The 25,979-nt window shown below is 40.6% G+C and overlaps 1 pseudogene; it reads left to right on the top strand.

Moving 5' to 3' along the window:
• Window positions 1-19,973: 19,973 nt before the first annotated feature.
• LOC118675780 lies at window positions 19,974-24,463 on the top strand (annotated as a pseudogene).
• Window positions 24,464-25,979: the final 1,516 nt, after the last annotated feature.

The raw sequence follows: 25,979 nt of genomic DNA on the forward strand, positions 1-25,979 counted from the left end.
GCTAAGTCTCAAGACTTCTAAACTGACCAATTTCTTTGAAGTTTTCCATTATTCCAAATTAGTCCCCTTTTTAACCCTATGAATATTCATATTTTGTAATAAGTTATGTGACACAAAGTAAAGAAATAAATTTAGATGTCTCCATATGTTAGTATTTTTTTTTACTTTTGGCTTTAATATTATTTTTTATGTTTTTTATTGATTTCAGAGAGGAAGGTAGAGCGAGAGAGAGATAGAAACATCAATGATGAGAGAGAATCACTGATTGGCTGCTTCCTGCATGGCCCCTGTTGGAGACCCAGCCTGCAACCCAGGCATGAGCCCTTGACCGGAATCGAACCCAGGGCCCTTCAGTCCGCAGGCCAACACTCTATCCACTGAGCCAAACAGGCTAGGGTGGCTTTAATATTCTTTAAGAAGCAGCCTAACCAATGAGTTTCAACACTGGTATATTGTTCAAGTACTGTCCAAATACTTTCAGAAGCCATACATCAAAGCTAACCATGATATTCTGGTTATGAGCATTTACTATAGTAAGTAAAATGTGACAAATTTCTATCTAAGCCTTTCTAAAATTAGAGATATTCCAAAGGGGTATACAATCAAGGGGTATACAGATGTCTAAGAGAATAATGTTAATTTTATTAAACATCACAGAACACCCTATTGATAAGGCAAATATAATAATGTAAATGAAAAGGACTATAGGCCCAAATCATAAAGCCACTTTTAGTCACCAACTTCAAGTTTTTCAAGGGCTGGTGAATCCCAACTGACATCACCACTTGAAACAATCCCCAGGCTCAGTAAATAAAAACACTACCATTATTTAAAGATAAAGTATAATACTATTGTCAACAGTGAGAAAAAAATAAGGCAATTATTCCATTAATTGAGCCATGAAACATGTGGAATAACCCAATGTTAATCTGAGGTCAAAAATGGATGGTTTATTTTATATTTTTTTAATCTAAATGTTCGAGAGTCATTATATTCAGTTCCCCTTTAAATAGTGGGCTTCAGCTTTGAAATAGCAATATTTCTTAGAAAATGCAAAACTAAAGTGACATATCAAGAACAGAAATGATTTAAAATAAATATAATAAAGCCATATATATTCATTACATTATGGTTATTTAAAATATTGCAATGAAATAAAACCATAGTATAATTAATTTTGAAATCTGGGTTTAAAAAAATGGCTTAATCACTTCTTACCGATCCTGTAAGGCAAACCCAGTCTCCGCTCTTCATTTCACAATGAGCAATTGCACATGTCTGGGAAAGCTCACGAAACATACCGTTCCACTCCCAAGGAAGCAAGGCGTTCAGTTAAATTTGAGAGGCAGCATGACACACGTTGCAGGTTATATTCAGACCAGACATATATGTCAAAATGAATCAAAATTCATTATTCTTTTAAACTGTGCGATTCCAAGTGACTTGATGCAGTCTGACATCGGGGACAGCAAGCTTTATTTCCACTCAGTCCAGCAACTGTCCTAGCACTTCCATTTCCCAAATGGTTGTTCTGTTCACAATTCAAACAAATAGAAATACAATAATTTCTATTTCTGAGTAGTTCTAAAGTTATAAAGTAGTTATAGGCATGAAAGGAACTAGACTTTGTTTTTAGAACTAACAGCTCCACCATAAACTAATCTTTTTAAAAAATATATTTTATTGATTTTTTACAGAGAGAAAGGGAGAGGGATAGAGAGTTAGAAACATCGATGAGAGAGAAACATTGATCAGCTGCCTCCTGCACATTCCCCAATGGGTATATGCCTGCAACCAAGGTACATGCCTTTAACCAGAATTGAACCTGGGACCCTTGAGTCCACAGGCCGACGCTCTATCCACTGAGCCAAAGCGGTTAGGCTAAACTAAATCTTATATCAGAAATAATTATAGGAATACACATGTGTAACTATAGTTTTAAAATTTACTTAATATTGTCATGAACATTAACTTAGTAATATTCGTTCAATAAGAAGAGATAAAAGCATTTTAAAAATAAATAAAAGCACATATTAAATGTCATTGTGCTTTGATTTTTTTTTTTACAAAGGCAATCAAGAGTGAAATGTTTTAAGTGCTGTTTACCAATAAAACCTTCTTCATTCTTTTTGGAATCATATTTATCCAGGTTAGTATTATTCTTTAACCAAACATTCTCTATACAATCAGATTCATTGCACCCAAATGCTCACTTTATTTAAAACATACACATGCATTTACAGTAATAGATCAATATATAAAGACATGATATTCTGTAAGATAAAACAAGTGAGTCAGTCAGGACTACATTCTAAATTCATCTGAAAACCTAATTTTGGAATGTCACAGAGAATTTTTTATAGTGACTTGTTCTGCTAGAATGTGTTCTCACATAATAACAAATTCAACTAAAATATGAACTCAATTTTCCAATAAAATTAACATACACTTTTAGGAAAATCTATCTCATAGACCCAGAGAAATACTGAGTCCCTATTCAAATCTGCTTATTAAAGGTAAACCTCCAAGTCTTTCTTTGCACAGATTCCTGTAGTAGAGTCTCCCTACAGGATAGTAATGGTTGGAAAAAAATGGACAAGTTGGTGTCTCAGGAAAAACAAGAAGCTTCCATGATAATAATGGCTTTTCTATACTTCTCGGTAAAGTTAGGAACTGTATCAGTTTGTCAAATAAGTTTCATAGTAGAATGTCTATAAATCCTTTCTGCTGTTATACAATTTAATAGAAAATGGAGTTTAAGAAATAATATTTGATCAATTGAGAAGGGTTATGGTACAATAAATCATTTTGTAATTAAAAATGAAAATATAAGAAAACTATACCATTTGGAAATTTTATAACAAATTTGATTGTTACTTAATCATATGTATATATATATATACACATACACACACACACACATATATATATATATATATATAGAGAGAGAGAGAGAGAGAGAGAGAGAGAGAGAGAGAGAGAGACTGCTTCCATTCATTATTTGCTGTTAGGAAAATTCTGCAGCGGTGTATAACCCTGACCAAAAGAGTCAACCCTTTGCCCTTGACCTCTAGGAGGTAATTTCAAAGCCTTTGGCGTGTCCTCCCTGATAAGACTGTCTGCTTACCTGGCGACCTCTAGCCATGCCTGGAAATAATTGTTCCCAACACAGGCATTTAATTCATGATTTGGTATAGTTACAAAGAAAAGAACAATGATCTTTGACGGTACAGGGTTTGGGAATCTCAAGATCACCTTCACATCTGACAGGAACTGCAGGTTTCAGGGTCCAGAAGACCACACTCAGGTTCAGTCCTTTGCTAGAAAGACTAACAAAACTCAGAGAATCTGTTTTACTCATGGTTTGGACTTATTACAGTGAACGAATACAAACTAAAATCAACAGAAAAATTAGTCCATAGGGCGGAGTCCAGGAGAGAGCAAATGTAGAGTTTCCAGATGTCCTCTCTCAATGAAGTACTGCAGACAGCACCCATTTCTCCCAGCACTGGTGTGTGACAATATGCATGGAGTACTGCCAAACCCATCTGAGCTTCGGCGAACAGATTTATATTGGGTCTCGATCACATAGACATGGTTGGCCACCCACATGGCTGATCTTAGTCTCCAAGCCTTGCAGAGGGTAAGCTGAGTCTGAGTGGTCCAAAGTTCCCCACCGTAAACCACATTGTTAGGGGGAAGGGGGTTTGTGAAGAAAGAAAGAAGCTGCTTAGCTTCTGTCAATTTTCTTCTCTATGTAATGAGAATAAAAAAAATGTCAATTACATAAAATACCTATGATAATTAAGATTTTATAAATACTATCAGATAAGACTGGCATGTGGTAATGGACTTAGTAAATGATAAAATCTACCTCTCCTTTTTTATTGAAATGGCATATGTCATAATTTATTGAATTTTATCATCAATTCACTTCAGTTTGTACCAAAAAAAAGAAACTTTTTTTCTTCTCATATTATTTAGTTGTATTCATTTTGCCTAAAGTATTTTCTGTCATTGAAGTTGAAAATCAATGTGTGTGTGTGTGTGTGTGTGTGTGTGTGTGTGTCATAAATTATATAGAAATATAACCAAAACACTTTGGGGGTTAGGATATGCTATTTCCATAATGCTGTGGAGTCTATCTACCTGCATAACAGCATTCTGTTGATTTTTCCTTTGAAAGGCTTCGAAGTTATAATATATATATGACTCTGTGCAGTGCTGAAACCTGCCATGATTGTGCCGGGAGTTATTTACAGAAGATCTATTTGTTCTGTTGAGAATACACAGCACAAGTTTTTCTTATTGTTCTGGACATCTCACCCACTAAAGCATTCGTTCTCTCTGAGGACAGAAGTAAATAGCACAATTTGTTCTCAGAGATGACTAGCTGTTTCTGAAATGTGAGGAAGCTCATGGTAAATGGGCTGAATGTTAGAAATAAATAAGAAAAATGGGGCAGCAGAAATAAATCTTTTATGAGGCCTTCTCTCATTCATTTATGGGGAAGCAGTCTTTTGCCATAGCTACAGGTGACAACAAACAACAGAGATTGCTAGTTTGAAATATTCCTTAGAAAACAACTTTAGCATCAAAGTAATTTCATCATCAGTTCAAAAGGAACTTATGTCAACCTTTTTAAAAAGTGAAAACTAAAAATTGATTTACAGAGAACAATGATTTATTTACTTACAATTTTGAGAATGTTATTTTATTGCTATTAAATTTAATTTTTATGATTCTTTTTTTACAATAAATGTTATATGATTCAGACATCAGAGATGAAGGGAAGAAATATTGGAATTTCCAAAAAATGTAATCATAGCTTTCTCCAGCTGCGTGTACCCATTTGTAAATTGTTCCTTTACTACTTGATAGACAACAAGTAGTTATTGTTTTATTATTTTCTTAGAAAATACTTTCTTCTCACTCAAAATAATTGGAACAAGATAAATTGTTCTTATACCTGCTGAATAATAAAAAAAATAAGGCATACTAAAGCCACAACAACATAAGACAGAGGGGTAGAATTAGTTTAGGTCTGTACTTACTTAAAGAGATTGTGATAAAGTACATTTTCCAAACATGGTCTCTCCATATATATTTCATCTATTATTCTCTTCTCATGTGAAGTTTAATTCCTCTCCTGTTGAATGTGAGCTAGCCTTAGCAACTTTCTCTACTAAATAAAATACAGAGCCTGGCCAGCATGGCTCAATGGTTGAGTGTTGACCTATGAACCCGGAGGTCAGAGTTTGATTTCTGGTCAGGGCACATGCCCAGGTTGTGGGACTATGCAGGAGGCAGGCGGTCAATGATTCTCTCTCATTACTGATGTTTCTATCTCTCTCTCCCTCTCCCTTTCTCTTTGAAATCAACAAAAATAAATTTAAAATAAAATACAGAAGTGACACTTTATTACTTTTGAGAATCGGCCCCAAAAGATAATACATCTTCCTCATGGTTATCTTCTTCTGTGAGGCTTACCATTGGATCTCAGGCACTGAGCTACGAAGAAGCCAGGCTGGGTATTTTGGTGGCACCTCACACACGGTTATCTGCTTCAATCCCAGACAGGTGACTGAGCCAGCCAAGGAAGATGCCAACCCTAGTTTCTGAGTCTCTGATGTCAAGTGAAACAGAAATAAGCTGTCCCCACTGAGCCCTATCCAAATTGCAGATTCTTGAACAAAAAAAAAGTGTTATCATGGTTTCAATCTGGATTTTAAAAAAATCTAACAATAGGTAACAGAAACACTAAATTTAAGACAAAAATTTTGAGACAAAGGTAGTCTTGTATGTTGTTCAAATAGTAAAGGGAATATAATTAAAGTGGAAACACTGCAAATTATGATCATCTCTGCTGACTTTTAGTCGCGATCTTTGTCCACATTTGAACATAACCAGTATTAAATCTACAAAGCTCCATATAAGCAAACAACAAATACATATGTAACTAAAAATAAAATAGTTACATTTTTAAATAATTATGAGATAACCAGTACTTTTTTAAAAAAATCCTCATCTGAGGATATTTTTTCATTGATTTTTAGAGAGGGAGTGGAATAAAGAGGGAAAGACAGAGAGAAATATCAATGTGAGAGAAACACATCAATTGGTTGCCTCCTGAACAAACTTTAACCAATGCTGGGGGCCAGGGAGGAGCCTGCAACTAAGGTGTGGGCCCTTGACTAGAATCGATCCTGGGACCCTTTGGTCTGCAGGCCAATGCTCTATCCACTTAGCTAAACCAGCTAGGGCCATAACCAGTACTTTAAAATAAATATTGCATAATTCTAATATCTATAAATACCCGCAATCATGTAATAAACATATTCTTCTGTATGATTAGAAGATTGCTTTTTTATAACTTGTTTTGAAACAAGTAACACACCTAATTCCTTTGTGTTCTTGAGACTATAGGAGATATTGTCTTCTATTCTTCTTCATAATCATAGTATTTATTCTAATGTGAAGACCAGCCCTATTGCAGAAGTAATTTTAAACATTTAAATGTATCATCTGTTTTTGCATAAATCACGTGAACATAAAGTTATGATATATATAGAAGATAATATGACATTTTTTTTCATTTTTAAAATACTTACATGCAAATAAAAATAATCTTTCCCTAACTGGTTTGGTTCAGTGGATCGAGCATTGGCCTGCAGACTCAAGGGACCCAGGTTCGATTCCGGTCAAGGGCATGTACCTTGGTTGGGGGCATATCCCCAGTGCGGGGTGTGCAGGAGGCAGCTGATCGATGTTTCTCTTTCATTGATGTTTCTAACTCTCTATCCCTCTCCCTTCCTCTCTGTAAAAAATCAATAAAACTTATTTTAAAAATAATTATCTTGTATTTTATTAAAAGTAACCTTGATAGTGCTATAGTCATGACATAAAATTGAGAGAAATATGGTGAGTATAGGAAGTATGTCCTAAATAAATGGAGATAAATCTTCTCTCTTTACCCATTTATCCACAGACTATCACCTTTTTTGTCACTATTTTTTGGGTTATTTCCTCTTTTTATGATCTTAATATGACACAGTTGAACAGCAGGGACTTTCACTAATCTTAATCTAGCTTTCAGGAATGAGGAATGAGGAGAGAGAATCAATCCAGTACCTTGCACATTAATGTTAAATCTTGTACAAAGTTAATATTTCTCAGGGAGGGGGCCTTAAAAGGGAACAGTCTAACTCAGGCCAGAGAACCAGCAGAAAACTTGCTTCTGTATTCAGAAAAGGGTATACCCTGGTGCCAGTAATGGGAGGGGGTTGCTTATGGGTCAAGGTATATAGGGAGACTAATTCAAACATGACAACAGGGCTGCATCTGGGAATGGCTGAAAGCATTTCCCCAAACCTGAATAGGATACATTAAATTGATTCTTGGCCTCCAGACAGCTAAAAGGCATCTTAATTTACATGTTATTGCCTCCTACTGACCAAACACCTGAACAGCCATAGGCTAATTCCCCCATTCTGACAATAGACCCTGTACCAAACGCTGACCCTTTGAAGTGTATATCTCAGCCTAGCCTCCGGACAATTTGTGTTAATAAAAAGCATGGGGTCCTGAGCCAAGGAAACCTTAGACCAGCGGTTCTCAACCTGTGGGTCGCGACCATTGGAAAACACATATAGCATATCAGATATTTACATTAGGATTCATAGCAGTAGCAAAATTACAGTTATGAAGTAGCAACGAAAATAATCTTATGGTTGGGGGTCACCACAACATGAGGAACTGTATTGAAGGGTTGTGGCATTAGGAAGGTTGAGAACCACTGCCTTAGACCTGCTTAGACCTTATAACTTAGATCTTAATTTCCTTTATGGTAGGCTCCTCTTACCCCCAAATGCCTTTCAAAATTATATTTTGTCTCTGGACTCTTAATCTACGCACAGCCTTCTCCAGATTGCTGAACCCTTCTAGAGGTTCTTGTTCTGGCAGGTATAACATTGAAGGGTATGTTACTATTGTCCTTTCCAATTCAAGAAGGCTCATTTTCTATGCCATTCTGGTTACAAATGAAACATTTTCATTACATTTGTTCTATCTCAAGCAAAATGAACAAATCCAGAAGTTCTTACTTATATAGTCTTGTAAGTCCTCTTAGCAAAAATAATTAGAATACACTAATATCTTTAGCCTCAAATTTAGGTAAAACCTTCTAATGAAGTAAAACTATTTAATTTTCTACGTGATTATCTTTAGATATTCCTGAAAAATAAATAAAAATATTATTGTTATTATTTTTGCAAAGATATAATAAAGGAAATAAGAATTCAAATGAATTCCTAGAGACTGTTATGCCCAGATTTCAAGATCCCCAAGAGCCCACCAAGGAGCCAGCGAGTCCGATGCAAAAGCAGAGAGTCCTTTATTCGAACTAGTTCGGCTCCCAGACCACACTCACCGATGCAATGATGCAACAGCAAGCCCAGTGGCAGAGAGCCCGCCCCTGGGAAAAAATGGGATTTTAATAGGGGGGTGGAGTGAGGGGAGGGGAGATGACTGTGGGCCCTGCCGATTGGCTAGGTGCAAGTCGGGTATGTGGTCATCTCCATGGCGCGCACGTCCCCTGATTGTCATTGGTTAGTTTATAAAGATTCCGGGCATGGCCAGCAGAGGCCTGGGCTTCCCGGAAGAAGGAACTTTCCTGAGCACATGGCTGCTGCCCCAACATGGAGGATATGGGGCAAGATGGAGGGCATAGCCCTCGCCCTTTCATTCTCCCCTTTGTCTTGGAACTTCTGGCTCAATCATGAGATGGACTGCATTTCTTTTCCACCATTGCTAGAGGCCCATACTGGGCACACAGAATTATCAACTGAATTCATTTTTAGCTTTAATAACTTCTACTGAAATAGGATTTTTCTTCTTAAAATTCTTCCATGGCTATCAAAAAAACCAAATTAAGATTAATTTATCTACTATTCTGATATTTGCATAAACACAACAAGAATGGTAATTGACTACCTTTGCTGGAATTTCATGGTTGAATATTAATGTGCCATCCAGCTGTCATCAGGCCTGCCTGCAGTATCTGCTGAGTTAGGTGAATCCCTCACCTGTAGCAACTCCACCTGAGTCCACGCTCCAGGCTTTAAGGCCCATCTCAGTAGCCCTCCTACTCATTGCGGCCCAGAGTGTGTGGGGATTCCGCAGGGACGCAGAGGCATCTTTACTGCTCCCCTTCTACTCTTACCAACTGCCAGTGATGGTAGGGCATTGGCATGACACTCCAGCGCCAGCCATCTTCAGGGCTCCCAAGCAGGATACCAGGCTTTCTTCGTGGCATTTTTACTGGCTTCAAGTCTTTAGAGCTCAGACAGGTCTCTTTAAAACATGATACTCCAGTCAAAGTTTTCCGTTAATAAAACCACTATTAGGAACTAGTCTTATTGAATCTATGCAAAGAAATGTATTGCCATGACTTATTTAGAATTGCCAGATTTTGGAGGAATTACATAAGGAGAAAAACATACTGATCTACTCTAAGATTTTCTGACTTTCCTTGCTAATTCCTTTTCATGGATTGTTTTAGAGTTATAACAAAACAGTAATTGTTGGCATTAAACTTTCTTTCTATGCATAACCATGTCTTAGGCCTTCTATTCTACTACCCCTGACATGGGCATGGTCATGCAGGCCTGCAAGTATTACAAAGGCTGCCAACTGTCAACTGTCTCTCAACAGTGACCAAAACCTGATGGGCACCCTTCCCTGCCCAGTTGGGCACCTGCCCTCTTGGCAGCTAGATACCCTTTACTTTTGGGGGTCACCCCACACAGTCCCCTTCCAGGACAGCCAACACACATTTAAACCTGCAAAAGAATCAAAGGTCAATATAACATATCAATACAATGAAACATAATATTGGCATCATGGCTGCTTCAGGCAGCCAAATCTTTTGCTACTAAACATGTGATCCTATAAATTGTCCTTGTCTCTTTGGAGCCATGTCCATGAAGATGCAGGCATTATCTAAGTCTATTACACAGTATTGTGGGGGCTCCTGGTGGCAGGAGTGATCGCAAGCAATGCTACCAACATCAGGCAGGTCGAGCACACCGTAGAGCAGGTTGCGTTGATCTCGATCGATGCTCCATTTGGTGACGAAGTCTTCCCAGATTACGGATGGGTCCGCTGACCCTACGTGAGTGTGATGGACCCAGGTCACGACGCCGTCTACCTTGAGAGCAGTAGGGGTTGTCAGCACCACAGTGTAGGTACCCTTCCAACGTGGCTCTAGGGTCTCCCAGCGGTGCCTTCTGATGTAGACCCAATTTCCTGGTTTGTGCTGATGAGGAGTTGGGATTGGGCTGGTCTCATACATAGCGTGGAGGCGCGGCCAAATGTCCTTGTGTGCCCTCTGGAGCCCTCTCAAGGAAAGAGATAGTTAAAGAAAAGGGTTTTATAGGGGGTGGCCTGCCAAACATGATTGGAGAGCCACCCAGTCCCCGCCAGTTCTCCTCTTTTGGAGAACTTCAAAGTCCTGATGGCTTCTAGGTAACCCTGTTTATTAGTTACAGCACTCTGCTTTTTTGCTTTTCTACCAGTTCCCTTTGTGGCAGAGCAGCAACCAGGCCTCTTTCAAGGGAGTGCGCTAGAAGGGGGTATCAAGCCTGTCCTTTGCTAGCAGCAACAGGTACCAAACCTTTTCAGTACATTTGACCAGCTTCATTGCCGCCCACCTTTACAGATTCCAGGGCCCATTGTCTTCCTTTAACTAGCAAGCCAAATGACACTGGCCTGTATTATTTAATTCAGCACAGGCAGGGGGAAGGGCCCATGAAATCTCTGCCCTGAGGAACTGTGAGCCCCACCCTTAAATGTCCCAATCAGACTAGAAAAGCCACAAATACCTTTTAAATCTACCCCAGAATTCCAAAATCCCAACCCAGCATAGAATATCACTTAGCAAATCAAAGTTCCCAGCAAACAAACAGACAGAGATGTTTACTAGTTAGGCGGGCCGATTCCACCTCTGACAGAGAGCAAACGTTTTTGGGGAAAAATCCCAGTGGCCACTCAGGGCTCTTTGCTATCGGTCAGAGCACTCAGCCTTAAAGAAATCAAGCGTGTGCTTTTTTTTCCCACAAACTTCCACACTTATGTGAACAAATAATTATACCCAAGTAGACATACCAACATCAAATAAACATTTACACTTACACCCTTTCAGTGAATAAGTACTTTTACAGTCTTGGGATCTTGAGCAGATAATAGGAACATAGTCCAAGTCCCCTGATGGGGGCCTGACAGGAACAGATGTTGGGGCCTCCCTTTCCCACATTCCAGGAAAGGACTCTTGACCCATGTCTCATCCAGACAGAAATGGTACTCATATTGAACAAGAAAATCAAGACTAAATAGACACGGTAACTAGATACATTCCCCATTAAGAACTTTGAGGTGCATGACACATTTATACCACAAAAAAACAACAAATCAGTTTCAGTTGTGTCGAGATACAGAACAAGTCCCTGAACAGAGGCAGTAGAAAACTGCCTAGGAATGCTTCTTTTCTACCTTTTTAAAAGATAGGCCAGATTCGAACCCTTAGCCAGCCCGAGTTTTGACTTCCCTCCGGAAGTCCCAGAGACGGTGAATACCATCTAGAAGCAATTTCTCCAGGTACAGGACTAGTCCCTTAGTGATCCTTGTTAATCTACATCAGTAATCCATGCACACAATCCCCCAAAAGTTAAAGAGGAAGGAAAGAACCATTCAATGTCCTTCAAGAGGATTTCGGTGAAACAACAAAATCAACAGATTAAACACATTGGAAAACCAAGGCCAGAAGTAACCTCTGATGTTTCAGGGGTACCAAGGAAGGAGAAGTTAGGCCACGTCCAGCCCTTCTCACAATCCACCATCAGTGACCAGTCCCAGCTCACTGGTCTACCATCCATTTAACATTTCTTTTTCCTCCCATCACACCAAGGCCATGCTTTCCAGATAGCTAGAACTCTTAGCCTTAATTTTTAGGTGATTAGCAATACATTCAAATATTTTTTTTAAGAGACACAGAGCCGAAACCGGTTTGGCTCAGTGGATAGAGCGTCGGCCTGCGGACTGAAGGGTCCCGGGTTCGATTCCGGTCAAGGGCATGTACCTTGGTTGCGGGCATATCCCCAGTGGGAGATGTGCAGGAGGCGGCTGATCGATGTTTCTCTCTCATCGATGTTTCTGACTCTCTATCTCTCTCCCTTCCTCTCTGTAAAAAATCAATAAAATATATAAAAAAAAAAAAAAAAAGAGACACAGAAATTTCACTAAACAATTTTAAACAACAAAGATACATATTTAAGCAATAAGGACAGATCAATTTACAGAAGCAGAGACAGCATACAATTTAAACCACAGCCTTGGGTAAATACATTATCTAGAGTCCTTGGGTAACATAGGTTATACTTAGGCATGTCCTGGGTCTCCAGAACACTGAACTGGAGCCCTCTAAGATCAGTATGAAACCAGTTTCTACCTGAAATAAATGTACTTTACTTTAGAAATTGGATTACTGCTATCCTGGCATAGCTGCTAAATTTCAAAATGGTCACAATTTTCCTGCTGGGGAAGTCAAGAAGCAACCCATAGCTATTCACATATAAACTTGACTATCAACTTCCTGGTGGTACTTGCCTCAGGGCGGGAAATTTCAAAAGAGCTACTTTAAATTGCCTTGGGAAACCAGCCTGTATTTCTTTGTCAGGTTCATCTCTGCCATTTTTAAGGCCAAAAGAGTCTCGGGTTTTTATTCTGTACACAGCAAAAGGTCAAGTTCAGCTCAAAACTATGCGCACTCGTTTTTAAGCTGGCCTTTTCCCTTTACATGTGCACAGAAATCCCGGATGCATTTATGAATTTGTAAAAGCTTTTCAATTCTCTATCTACAAGCCTTTTAAGAAATATGAGCTCTATTGTCGGCCCTTATAAAGCCAACTGCTCAAAACATTGGTCTATCATATCACTAAAGTTATATTAAGACTGTGATTGCTAATTTATTAAGCATTAAAGATATCTTCTTAAAATAGTATTAAATAAATCTGAGAGGCAGGCACACTTTCTGCCCCATCTGGATTTCCATAGTAAAACTCCGCCTTAAAACTCCACCCCTGAAATCCCATCCTGCCTCAGTGAGCAGACATTCCTTTTGTGATTGGCTAAGTCAGAGGGAGGGGCCTTTGCTGTTCCAAGATGGCAGCCCCCAGGGGCATGGCATGCCATGCGGACAAAATGTTCTCTGACAGAAAAGATGATTTCCTCATTCTCACAATAAACAAGGGAAGAGCAAACCAAAACCCCTAAAAGATAGATGGCCAACATTATATTGCAGAACTTTAAACCATGTTTTTTCTGCCTAGGGAAACTGAGAAGCAAACTTGTAGGTATTAAAAAAATGACTACTGGTGGAAAGCTGATTTCAAAGGAGCCACCTTTTGGCTGCTTGACCTTTTCTGGGAAGGTCGGCTAGCAAAAGGTGTAGCCATTTAAATGCAAACTAACATTCCTAAAGTTGGCTGCTGGCGGGAATTGGATTACCTGCCAGGCAGGGGAAGGGCATGTCTACCCCTCCTTCCACTAAAAAAAGGTGTAGCTTTAAACTTTTTAATGGCAAGAAAAAAGATCTTAAACTTTCAGAGCTTTAAATCTTAGTTGCAAATTAAATACTTAGCATTTTTCAAATCAATACTTTTACATTTAAGGATACATTTCAAATAAAATATAAGACATTTTCAATTAATAGATTAACTTCCATAATCTAGACTTCATACTAGGCATACTCCGATAGCCACACAAAGGAGGGGAGAAGGCAGGCCCCATCCCTCCACATTCACACACTTTCACCAGACATTCATTCAGAGTTTAAACAATCCATTCAATTACTAAAAACTTCCCAACTCCTGAGGGAACTCTAAAGCCTCCCCCAATCGCCTTGAAATGATCAATCACAATACCCAAAGGAGCAGTCTGAGTCTATCATAACGTCCGTCCAGCAAGTCCACAAAATAAAACGGAAACACAAACAACTAAAGGGCCCCAAAAAAGTACAGCCTTCCAACTCCATGGAAGCAAAAACCGAAAGCTAGACGATGGCTGTGTGCGAACCAGCGGGAGCAACCCGCCTTGTCTCAGATTGAGGGTTTCCTACAGACCTTCCGACTCCGCGGAAGCAAAACTGCACCCCTTCAGATGGAGGATCGGGGCGTCGCCCGACTCCTTCACCCATGATCCCCCTGTGCGTCCATTTAGATCATTATTACGGGCATTTACAGATTTCAGAAATGAGCTCACACAGAACAGAACACACAACAACAAAGACACTGACCGCGGTCAGTAAGACTCTCCGGATCAGGGGTCCCTTGAGGGTCTTGGGGATCCCGGACGAGCCCCCAAATGTTATGCCCAGATTTCAAGATCCCCAAGAGCCCACCAGGGAGCCAGCGAGTCCGATGCAAAAGCAGAGAGTCCTTTATTCGAACTAGTTCGGCTCTCCGACCATACTCACCGATGCAACGATGCAACGGTAAGCCCAGTGGCAGAGAGCCCGCCCCTGGGAAAAAATGGGGTTTTAATAGGGGGGTGGAGTGAGGGGAGGGGAGATGACTGTGGGCCCTGCCAATTGGCTAGGTGCAAGTCGGATATGTGGTCATCTCCATGGCGCACACGTACCCTGATTGTCATTGGTTAGTTTAAAAAGATTCCGGGCATGGCCAGCAGAGGCCTGAGCTTCTGGGAAGAAGGTACTTTCCTGAGCACATGGCTGCTGCCCCAACGTGGATGATACAGGGCAAGATGGAGGGCATAGCCCTCACCCTTTCAGAGACCACATTATGATATAGCAGTAAAACAGAAATTTGTTAACAGTTGTTTGTTAATGAATTATTAAGAATTAATTGCTCATTTTGAAGTATGGTACTTATTTGTTTTGTTTAACAATGGGCAGGTTACTTTGATTTTCTAAATTGTATAAGTCATCCCATTCAATTGAATGCCTTATTTATTGTAACGTGAACATCCCACTGATTGTGATCTAACTGGTTATCGGAGCACACTCTTCTGTACCTGGGAAACAGGACAGCACAATTATCCTAATTTGTTTTAGTGGCCACAGATGATGTGTTCCAGTTGACTCAGTGGTCCCAAGACCAGGACAGTGCAATTACTCTAAATTGCATCGATGGCAGATAATGAATTCCTGGCAACTCAGTGGTCTCAAGACCTGAGGGCTCTAGATAATGTGTTTCTGTCAATTCAGTGATCCAGAGACCCAAAACTGTAATTTAGATAACATGCTGCTTCTGCTTCTATAAACTGCTTTTTTGCGAACCAGGTTCCTCATTCCAAACCTTGAGATGTAATCAATACCTTTGTGATCTTTGCCTATAGAAGTCTGGCTTTGCCACCATCTTATCACTATGAGATTTGGGGAATGGCCCCTCATAGTCCTGGATTGCAATAAATGTGACTCTTTAATTCGACTTCTTGAGGCGTCCTTCTATGATTCGCTGGGTACATTACAACAATTTTTCAATCCTAACTTATGTCCTCTATCTCTTTTCCTCCCTTCCAACCACAGATGTTAAATGAATACCTTCTAAGTGCCACACAGTTAGATTCTGGCAATATCAAAATTGCTTATCCATGATCTATGCTTTCAAAGTGATCACTGTATTTTTGGATAAAAATAAATCAACAGTAAATTAAGTGTTATACTCACACGTGTGAATGAAGTGTGTGGGGACATGTAGGAAAGACTGGCTAACCCTGTAAGGTTTTGTTTCAAGAAACAAAACTTACATAAATACAGCTTTTTAAAAAAAAAACCTATTTAACTTTCCTCCCAATAGAATTAAAACTTCATAAGGGCAGGAAATGCATCCATTTAATTTACTGAAGTATTAACAGTGCCTAGAATATTTCCTGATACAGTTAGCATTCAGAAAGTATAAGTTGAATAAATTAATTATGCCTCTTTAATGTTAAGTTATGCATGTATATAATTTCAGATTATATGCATATATAATTTATATACTATAAATATATTAAATAAACATAATTTCACCAATAACCAGAAGTTTAATATCTAAGTCTTAGCCCTCATAAAACTTAATTTTCCTAATTGGCTGAATGTTTTGTAAGGCTGTGATTTGGGGGGAAGCTATGCCAAAATATTATTTAAAAGATAAATTCAATCCCCTACAAATTAAAAAAACAAAAACAAGCAACTCATTGTCAGTACTTGTCTTAAATAAGAGTTGTTCTTTGCTGACAAATATTTTCAAATATGTAAACTTAGAATATGGTTAATACACTTCAACAGAAAGATAAGACTTTTCAAATAAGCTGGTGTTACTATATGGCAATTTAAAGAAAGTATTTTTTTTTTATTCTTTAATCTTATTCAATTGCTATCTTTGGTAATGTTGCAAACTAGATGGTGAGGATAATTAAAGACAGTCAGTATCTTGAACAATAACAAAGGGCATATTCAATGAGAGAATATTATAGCCTAAAAGAATCAAAGAAATTAACATTCAAATCCTTAGCACAGCTTTAATGAAAATGGAAAAGAATAAAGCAATTCACTCTCAAAATAAGCATAATAATATGGATTTTGTAGTTTCCTTATTGTTATTCTCCCCAGTCCCCCCCACCCCAGGATTGAGTAGTCTTGATGATATATGCTCATCAGATCAAATATCAATTTATTTCAACATACTATATTTGCACAAATTTATTTCCTCTATTTGTTTTCATTTATGTACTGATTGTCTAACCAAAATAGTTTGCATGAGTCTGAGTGTCCTTAACAATCTTGATGGAAATGGTCAATTATACCTCAAAAAGTGTATTTTTTGTCAAAAACTCTTCTAAGGCAATCATACAATAATTCTCAAGTGAAATTACTTAAAAATTTTTGTGATTAGATGACTACATCAAAATAAAATATTTAAATGACACTCACTTTGCAAATTGCAGCACAGATAAAATAATACAATGTCTAATCAAACTGATTAAATGGGTAAAAGAGCTGGTAGAAAGATGAAGGGCAGCAGAGTTAGCACCCCAAATATGTCTTTTGGAATATTGATGATTTTAAGCAAGTAAATAAGGAACAAGACTCGGAAAGAAATTTTGACTCTCCTCCTTTACTTGCCTAAAAGAATTTAGATAGAGGACCTGCTCCGGGAAGGGAGATATCATCACAGATAGCTAACCTATATAATAAAAGGCCAGCCACCATAAGTGTAACAACCAGAACGACCAGAGGCCAGAACCACAACAGCCCCTTGCCGGGCTGGCCCTGCCCTCAAGCAAGCGGTTAGGGGTGATCAGGCACCCAGACAGAGTGGTTAGGGGTGATCAGATAGGCAGACCACCAGTTAGGGGTGATCAGGTAGGCAGGCAAGTAGTTAGGGCTGATCAAGTAGGCAGGTGAGCAGTTAGGGGCAATCAGGTAGGCAGACGGCCCCTCACAGGGCCGGCCCCACCCCCCAGAAAAGAAAGAGGGAGGCCCAGGCCACCAGCAGCAACTCTGTGGCATGTGTGTGGTCAGCCAGCGATCTCCCTGCAGAGGGAGGCCCAGGCCAACCAAGCCATCGCACCCCATGCCTGTCCCCTGCAGTGGGAGGCCACTGGTGGCAGGGGAGGAGGGTGCAGCGCTGCACAGATGGCAAGCAGTGGCAGTGGCAGGGGTGGGGCCAGCTGCCTGCAGCTGGGGGAAGGGAAACCCTGATAGGCTCTAATCTCAGGCTAGGCCAAGGGAGCCTACCTGAGGGGTCTCCGTTGTGAGAGGGTGCAGGCTGGGCTGAGGGGCCGCCCCCCCCACCGAGTGCACAAATTTTCGTGCACCAGGCCTGTAGTAGTATAATCTATGCTCCTGTGTGATAGAGGGGAGCCCAATAAACCCATTTATCCAAAGTCCTCTCTGTGTCTCTAGTGCAACCAATATTTATTTATCAAGCATTTGCTTTTTCATCCTTATGTGAATTGACTTCCTGCTCTTTGAAGAATCAAAGTCCACCCCCCCCCAACACACACACACACACACACACACACACACACACACACACACACACACATACACACTGCCCCTTCTCCTTAGCTCCTAAGTGGCATATAAACCTCAACTGCCAATTGCATCTTTGGATTTCATATTGTTAGTGTCAAAAGGGCATTAGAATGTCACCCTCAATTGGACCTCAGTTCAGCAAACTCAGTACTTGAGTTCTAACTAAGAAAGAATTCAGAGCCAAGACTCAAATAGAGGCAAAAATATTTTTTAAAAATATTTTTTATTGATATTTTACAGAGAGGAAAGGAGAAGGACAGAGAGCTAGAAACATCGATGAGAGAGAAACATTGATCAGCTGCCTCCTGCACACCCCCCACTGGGGATATGCCCGCAACCAAGGTACATGCCCTTGACCAGAATCAAACCTGGGACCCTTCAGTCCGCAGGCTGATGCTCTATCCACTGAGCAAAACAGGTTAGGGCCAAAAATATTTTTTTAGAAAGCCACAGAGGTAGAATTGGCCCTGGAGGAAATGAGGCAGCTGAGCTGTGTGGGCTCAGTTAACAAGTTACAGAGGCAAAAGAAGGACCCTGAAGCTTAGGAAAAAGAAAGCAAGGAAGGATATTCAGGCCTGAGGGAACAAGAGGGGTAAGACTCAGGCATGCTTCAGAGAGAGAAAGCGAGAGACAAAAGGGGGGGGAGGGAGAGAGAGAGAGAGAGAGAGAGAGAGAGAGAGATTCCATACCTGACCTCTTGTTCCTGCTCTGTTCATGCCTGTCTAATTCCCTACTACAATATTTTATGGCACCCCCCAAATGTACATTGGTAATATATTTTGGATATTTTCTCCTGTTATTCTGTCTTATGTTCATTGATTATTAGCCTAGTTAGAAGAATTTAGGAATTTAGGAAGTGGAAGAAATGTTAGTTTTTGCAACCCTGCCAGAGAAATAAGGTCTTCTACACACTTCCTTTCCCTGAAATATTTCAAGCTGATTCCAAAAAGCTGCAAAATAGAATAAAGTAGTGCTAGAAAATATTGTTCCAGATGGTCCTCCTGTATTAGAAATTATCCCTTTATCAAAACTTATTTTATTATAGATATTGAACATAAGAATTTACTTAGTTAATACACAATTGTGTAAATAATTTCTTAGCCTCCTTTTCCTTTTATAAAAAAACAAACAAAACAATAATAATAGCAGCAACAACAAAACACTACTGCTATAGAAAATTTCCATTTGCAATTGTAAAAACATATTAGACTTTGACTTATGCAATCCATTTTAAAACTTGGTTTAATAAATATTTATTTCAAAATTGTGGCTTCTATCCTCAAGAAACCTATAATAAAAGCGTGATATGCAAATCGACTGAACGGCCGAACAGCATAATGACCATCCAGACAACCACACTATGACATGCACTAGCACCAGGCCAGCCAAGGTGGGTGTGATGCAATTGGTTGGGGGGGCCCTGCCATCACCCCATGATTGCCCTGGAGAGGGAGTCCCAGGCTACCTGGCTGGCTGTGGCACTGCGGTGGGTGGGTGGAGCCTCCCTCTGTGGGGTGATCGATTATGGGGCTCCCAGACTGAGAGAGGACACAGGCCTGGCTGAGGGAACCCCCCTACCCCTTCCCTGAGTGCAACAATTTCATGCACCAGGCCTCTAATCCTATCTAATAAAAGACAAAAAGGGTAATTGAATGTACCTTCGCTACGCTTCTCATTGGCTAATCAGGGCGATATGCAAATTAACCACCAACAAAGATGGCGACAAGCAGCCACGCAGCTGAAGCGAGCAGGAGGCTTGCTTGCGCCAGTGATGGAGGAAGCCAAGGTTCCCGGCTCTAAGCTCCAAAAGCAACAAAGTTTTAATTAGAGAAGCCAAACAAACCCCAGATACCTGCTTTATAATAAACCAATGATCCCAATGGATAATTTATCAAGTGAGGACACCCAGAAGGAATATACTGAAACTTGTTTTGTAGGTTCTGTTACCCATGCCCAATCAGAAAATGGCAGTCAAGGCCATATTGATGAGAGTGGGGGAAATGAGAAAGAAGCAGTTCCTGAGAAGCCTGTGGAAATTTGTGAAGATAACTGGAGCAGGGGAAATGCACTCAAAAATGCAATGGGAGAAAACATTGAATCTGTGAAAATCCTAATACCTCCAGGAAGTTCAGCATGTGAAGGAAGTGAGAGGAGTCCTCCAAGCCCTGAACAGAAGAATCTCAGTGATGGATCCTGTAACAAAAAGTCAAATGTGGTGGATAACAAATCAGGACAGTTGACCGTTTATGATTTAATCAGCCGTCGCATCATCAAGAAACCCATGTCAACAAGCGCCCTTTTTGTTCAAGATCATCGTGTCCAGTTTCTCACAGAAAATCCTCAGACCAGTTTGGAGGCTGCAACAATACATATTGAAGAACTGTGGAAGACATTGAGGGAAGAGGAAAAACTGAAATATGAAGAGAGGGCTACTAAAGACTTGGAAAAATACAATAGGCAAATCAAGAGAGCCATTGAACAGGAGTCACAAACCTCACTACAAGATGGCAGAAAAAAGATAAAACCCACAAGCTCATGGAGTTTGGCACAGAAGCACAAGTTGAAAACATCATTATCTAATCAGCCAAAACTTGATGAGCTTTTCCAGTCCCAAGTTGAAAAAAAAAAAAAAGTCAAACCATTAAAATAGTTCAAATTCACTTGTCTATGGAAAACTTTAAAAAAAATGTATAAAAACACAAGAAATTTGAACCAGAAGAAAAGGATGAACTTTGCTTAATCCACAATCTCAAGTTCCCTGATGGATGGCTAATTACATCCAAAACAGAGTTAAGGTTGTTAAATGCATATAGAGTGGAAGAAGCCCCACTATTTAAAAGACTTCTTGAGAATCATAAACTTCCTGCAGAACCATTGGAGAAACCAATTATATTAACAGAGAGACTTTTTAATGGATCTCATTATTTAGAGATTTTTTTTTAATTAAATCTTTATTGTTCAGATTATTACATTTGTTCCTCTTTTCCCCCCCCCATAACTCCCCTCCTCCCAGTTCCCGCCTCACCCTCCGCCCTCACTCCCCACCCACTGTCCTCATCCATAGGTGCACGATTTTTGTCCAGTCTCTTCCCGCATCTCCCACACCCCTTTCCCCCCCAAGAATAGTCAGTCCATTCCTTTTCTATGTCCCTGATTCTATTATAATCACCAGATTATTCACTTGATTCTTAGATTCACTTGTTGATAGATGCATGTTTGTTGTTCATAATTTGTATCTTTACCTTTTTCTTCTTCTTCCTCTTCTTAAAGGATACCTTTCAGCATTTCATATAATACTGGTTTGGTGGTGGTGAACTCCTTTAGCTTTACCTTATCTGTGAAGCTCTTTATCTGACCTTCAGTTCTGAATGATAGCTTTGCTGGATAAAGTAATCTTGGTTGTAGGTTCTTGGTATTCATCACTTTGAATATTTCTTGCCATTCCCTTCTGGCCTGCAAAGTTTCTGTTGAGAAATCAGCTGACAGTCGTATGGGTATTCCCTTGTAGGTAACTGAGTTTCTTTCTCTTGCTGCTTTTAAGATTCTCTCTTTGTCTTTTGCTCTTGGCATTTTAATTATGATGTGTCTTGGTGTGGTCCTCTTTGGATTCCTTTTGTTTGGGGTTCTCTGCGCTTCCTGGACCTGTAAGTCTATTTCTTTCACCAGGTGGGGGAAGTTTTCTGTCATTATTTCTTCAAATAGGTTTTCAATATCTTGCTCTCTCTCATCTTCTGGCACCCCTATAATTCTGATGTTGGTACGCTTGAAGCTGTCCCAGAGGCCCCTTACACTATCCTCGCATTTTTGGATTCTTTTTTCATTTTGCTTTTCCGGTTGGGTGTTTTTTGCTTCCTCGCATTTCAAATCATTGACTTGATTCTTGCGCTCCTCTGGTCTGCTGTTGGGAGTCTGTATAATATTCGTTATTTCAGTCTGTGTATGCTTAATTTCTAGTTGGTTCCCCAATATAACATCGAGGGTCTCATTAGTTTTCTTGTAGATCTCATTAAGTTTATCGGCGGCTTCTAAACAGTTCTTGAGAGACCTTAAAAGTGTGGTTCTGAACTCTATATCTTCCATTGACAATTTTGTCCTGTTTCTTTGTCTCCGCATTTTGTTATGCTTTCTTGGTGCACCCCCTAGTGGTCTTTGTGCGCAGTCTTATAGTTAAACCTTGATTGTTGTACCTAATACCAGGGAGGGTTTGACCTCCAGGCCAAGTGGCTATGAGAATCAGCTGTGTCTGCAGTGAGAGAACATCTGTCCTCTAGGGAGGTGCTAATCTGGCATTTGCCTGAGGCTATCCGGCAAATGCCTCTGTGCAGGGCTTGGGCAGGGCGGGTCGCATAGGATCAGCAGGGTGGGCCGGAGAGAGCAGTTATGGTGGCTCTCAGTCCTGTCCCCAGGGGCTCTGCCTCTCTGAGTCCCAGCACCCGCTGCAAACCTTGGAGAGAAAGCTGCACTCGCTCTGACCGAAGCCAGACAGTCCCGCTTCTCCCATTTGAGTCTGGGTCCCCAAAGACTCGCCTGTATCTGGAGCCCATAGTCTGCGACTCCCTCCCGATTGAAAACGCCAACCGTGCCCTCCGCCTTCAGCCCGCTCCTTGCACTCCGCACCTCAGAATTTGACTTCAGCACTGCGCCTCCTCTGAGTGTCCATATGCGTTTCTCTTTCCTCCTAGTTGTAGGACTTCCACTCAGGCAGCGTTCCTGTGGTTCTGGGTGATGTCCGTTCCGTTTCTTAGTTTCACTTTTGAAGTAGTTGTTCACGGCAGCAAACTCCGGGGTTAACCTATGCCGCCATCTTGGTTCTCTTCTATTTAGAGATTTTATATAAAACTAGAGGCCCGGTGCACAAAAATTTGTGCACTCAGGGGGGAAGGGGCGTCCTTCAGCCCGGCCTGTGCCCTCTCGCAGTCTGGGACCCCTCGGGTGATAAAGACCTGCTGGCTTAGGCCTGTTCACGTGTGGCAGAGGGTAGGCCCAATCCCTAGGTGCAGCCCCTGGTCCGGCTCAGAGCAGGGCCGATTGGGGAGTTGGGGCACCGCCCCCTGTCACACTCAAGGCCGGGTCAATGGGGAGGTTGTGGCACCACTCCCTGTCACCCACAGAGCAGGGCTGATCAGGGGGTTGGGGAGCCTTCCCCTGTCAAGAACAGAGCAGGGCGGATAGGGAGGTTGTGGCCCCGCCCCCTGTCACACACAGGGCCACAGGGTGATCAGGGAGTTTGGGCGCTGCCCCCTGTCACACTGGTCCCGGTGCCGGGAGCCATATTACCCTTTTACTATATAGGATAGAGGCCTGGTGCATGGGTGGGGGCCGGCTGGTTTGCCCTGAAGGGTGTCCTGGATCAGGGTGGGGGTCCCCGCTGGGGTTCCTAGACAGCCTGGATGAGGGGATGATGGCTGTTTGTAGCTGGTCACACACCCTTCAGGTTGGGGGTCCCCATTGGGGTACCTGGCCAGTCTGGGTGAGGGGCTGATGGCTGTTTTCAGGCTGGCGGGTGACTGAAGCTCCCAACTGCTCCTTTTTTTCTTTCCTTTTTTTTTTATTCTGGGCCAGCTTTAGCTCTGGCTCCAGCTCTGAGGCCTCTGCTGCTGAAAGCAGGTATCTGGTTTGTTTGGGTTCTATAATCAAAACACTGTATCAACTCCAGCTCTGAGATCCCGGCGGGCTGAAAGCAGGTTTCTGGAGTTTTGTTTAGCTTATATATTTGTAACAACGTTTCAAACTGCAAGCTCAGAGGCCGGCAGCAGCAGGCGGGGAACGTTGGAGTCCTCCGTCACTGAAGCAAGCAAGCCTCATGTTAACTTCAAGTTGCCTGGCTGCCGGATGCCATTTTGGCTGGCAGTTAATTAGCACCTCTCCCTGATTAGCCAATGGGAAGGGTAGCGGACATATGGCTAATTACCATGTTTCTCTTTTATTAGATAGGATGACAGCAGGTGACCAAAACTACAGTGGATCAACTTAGCTGTCTGATCCTCATCTTACAGCAAATGGTTTCAGGATAAAATTCATACCAGGAGTTTCCATTGCTGAAAAACTACTTAGAAATAGAGGGAATGGCTAACTGTCTTCTGTTCTATGGTGTGATGGATTTAAAAGAAATTCTCAATGCTATAGTCAACAAAAATGCAAAAGAAGTTTATGAATGTAGACCTCGCAAAGTGATAAGTTATTTAGAGGGAGAAGCGGTGCGTCTATCTAGACAATTACCCATGTACTTATCAAAGGAGGACATCCAAGACATCATCTACAGAATGAAGCACCAATTTGGAACTGAAATTAAAGGGTGTGTTCATGGTCGCCCATTTTTTCATCATTTAACTCATCTTCCAGAAGCTACATGATTAAACATATTTAAGACAATTAGTTACTTTTGAAATTGATTTGGTCATAAATAATATGAATCAGCATTTGAACTATCTCTGAACAGTGTCATTGGTTCACTTATTTTAAGTGAAGATTTACTAGCTTGTTTGTATATTGAAAACTGTTTTAAACTGTAGAAAACTTAAATATACTAATATAGACTATTCATTTTATTTATTTATTTTTTAAATTTTATTTCTTCTTGTTAATTAGCACTTAAGATAATAATACAAACAACAGTAAAATGAGTCCAGAGTAGCACAAGCCAAAGAATTAGAACCCCTAAGGTGAAAGAAAGATGAACTTGTTCCGCCTTAAGGACTGCCGTTGGATCACAATTCTCTAATTTAGTTTAAAAATGACTGTTCTCTACACTTGATTTTTTTAAAAAGCAGTTTCGCTGTGTATTTTCCTTCTGGCACAGGCCCTTGCACCATTGCAGCTTTTCCCTTTTGTTATTAAAAGATAAAGTGACTAAAAGAACAACTTGTCTCTGAGGAGGGTTATCTTCTTAACAATGAAACATTCCAAAAATACCCCCAACAACCCAGGAAGAATAGACTTTCCCACTCGTGTGTCTTAGTTGCCTGCAAAAATAAGAAACACTCAACTCAAAGTGCCCACCCTGAGCCCCCGGTCAGCTGCACTCCATTCCTCCGGGGGAGGTGCAGGTGGGTGAAAAGAGAGGCAGGCAGGGGGAGGGCAGTTTGCTTCAGTGAAGAAATTGGAAAAAACAGTTTTGCGATCTCTGTAGAGACTGGTACATGAAGAGATTCAGAATGAATCTAAGAAGTTTAGATGGTGTTCTCTTGTGTTCCTATGCATGTATCTACACACCACCACATATTATAGGCGAGAGAGACGTGTGTGATAACTTTTGTTTCAGCTGATTGCTGCAGGAAGTACAAAATAGCCCTCAAACGATGAAGGAAGGCCCCAGCAGTAGTAAACACGTGTGAGAATAATACAAATCATGTCATTATAAGTGCACGTGCTGTAAGAAGGAAACTTTTTTTTTTTTTTGCATCATTAGAGGCTAGTCCTTTCCATCCCTGGGCTATCACATCCACACACAGATTAAACCAAGTGGGGTGGTGAGGGGGAAAAGGAGGAAGGACAGGGAGCCAGCAGTTTCTGAACTCCGTTAGAGACAAAGAAGCTTCCAGGGCCCGCTTTCAGGAGAGCAAGAGTTTGTATTGGGGCTGTTTATTGGGATAATAAACTTCTCTCCATGTTGCTGATAGTAGTTACATGCTTTGATTGCCCTTACGACTTTTTTCCTGAAAAATAAGAGTTTGACAAAAGTCTCAGGAAATACTGTTTGGGACATCTGGTTTCATGTGTTCATTAATAAACCAGTTATAAACCAATTATTATGAATTAGGGTTAGAGTAATAAATACCAATGGGCAACTGATTGCATTGTAATCTATAATGGTAATGAAGAAAAGATTCTCAAGTGAAACATGTATTAAACATTTTTGCATACATTCTCTTAATGAAGGTGAGAG

This window comes from Myotis myotis, unplaced genomic scaffold (assembly GCF_014108235.1).
Source record: "Myotis myotis isolate mMyoMyo1 unplaced genomic scaffold, mMyoMyo1.p scaffold_m19_p_2, whole genome shotgun sequence".
Taxonomy (NCBI): Eukaryota; Metazoa; Chordata; class Mammalia; order Chiroptera; family Vespertilionidae; genus Myotis; species Myotis myotis.